The 1,115-nt window shown below is 53.2% G+C and overlaps 1 protein-coding gene across 1 annotated transcript in view; it reads left to right on the top strand.

Moving 5' to 3' along the window:
- Window positions 1-1,115, top strand: part of PPM1H (protein phosphatase, Mg2+/Mn2+ dependent 1H) — a gene marked incomplete at its 5' end in the record, with an annotated part of 267,569 nt that overhangs the window by 170,792 nt on the left and 95,662 nt on the right. The gene's annotated exons all lie outside the window — the stretch shown is intronic.

The raw sequence follows: 1,115 nt of genomic DNA, 5'->3' as shown, positions 1-1,115 counted from the left end.
GCCTCGGGCCTCGGGTGTGTCCACGGGCCCTCGGCGTGCCTGTGGCCTCCCCAGAGGAGTGTGCCAGCCGCCTCTCTGGCCGCCTCCTAACAGAGAGCTTTGGGCTTGAACAGGATGCAGTTCCCCAGCCACTTCCATTTGTCATGGGAATGGCAGCCTCCCGCCAGAACTGGTCGCTCACTGGGGCTCACTGGGAAATGGCTGTTGGGAGCACTTCAGACCAGGGTCTAAGAACAGGAGGCCCCGCTGGGAATGGGCCTCGGAGAGGTGGCTCCACGGGTTACGGTTACGGGCCCTGCAGCCCCGCTTTGCGACATCTGCTTTGGGAAGCTCTGTTCTCTCAAAAGTCGTGGAATCAGCAGTAGCTCTTGGACGCATCTGGGGGACAGGGGGCGGTGAATTTACTGAATTTGCACGTGGGATGAGAGTGAATTTTCCTGGGCCCAGGATGTCACCCTGAAACTCAGGATCTTCAAATCTGGGGCGTTCTCAGAGTCTGATGAGCCTTTGGGTTGCTGGGATCTCACTACGATGAATATTCCATACAGCAAGTCCAGGGCTGCACCTGAGAGTCTGTATTTCTAGCAAGTTCCAAGGTGAGGCCGGTGCTACTGGCTCGCAGACACTGAGCAGCCAGGATCTAGAGCTGTGCTGTTGACTGCATTACGCACTAGCCACTTGTCACTGCATGAACTTAAAGCTAAATTAATTAAAATAAAATTTAAAAATTCCATTTCTGAGCGGCACTGACCACAACTCAAACGCTAGTACCCCACGTGGCGGCCAGGTAGGACTGCACAGGGATAACATTCCCATTATCCCAGAGAGTTCCATCGGAGAATGCTAGTCTGCAGTGAGGCTCTGTTGCATCACCCACGTAGTCACCCACGTACTCACTGAGCATCTATTACGTGGTGAGTCCCGGAGCTGGGCATCAATGTGTGGGTCCAGCGAGCAGAAAAAGTGCACGCAAGCTCACTGGAGTGTGAGGTTCTTTTTTTAAAAATATATTTTATTGATTTTTTACAGAGAGGAAGGGAGAGGGAGAGTTAGAAACATCAGTGAGAGAGAAACATTGATCAGCTGCCTCCTGCACACCCCCTACTGGGGATGTG

The sequence above is a fragment of the Myotis davidii genome, unplaced genomic scaffold, assembly GCF_000327345.1.
Source record: "Myotis davidii unplaced genomic scaffold, ASM32734v1 scaffold402, whole genome shotgun sequence".
In the NCBI taxonomy this organism is placed as follows: Eukaryota; Metazoa; Chordata; class Mammalia; order Chiroptera; family Vespertilionidae; genus Myotis; species Myotis davidii.
The sequence above is the reverse complement of the archived record's forward strand: the minus strand, read 5'-3'. Positions and strand labels throughout refer to the sequence as shown.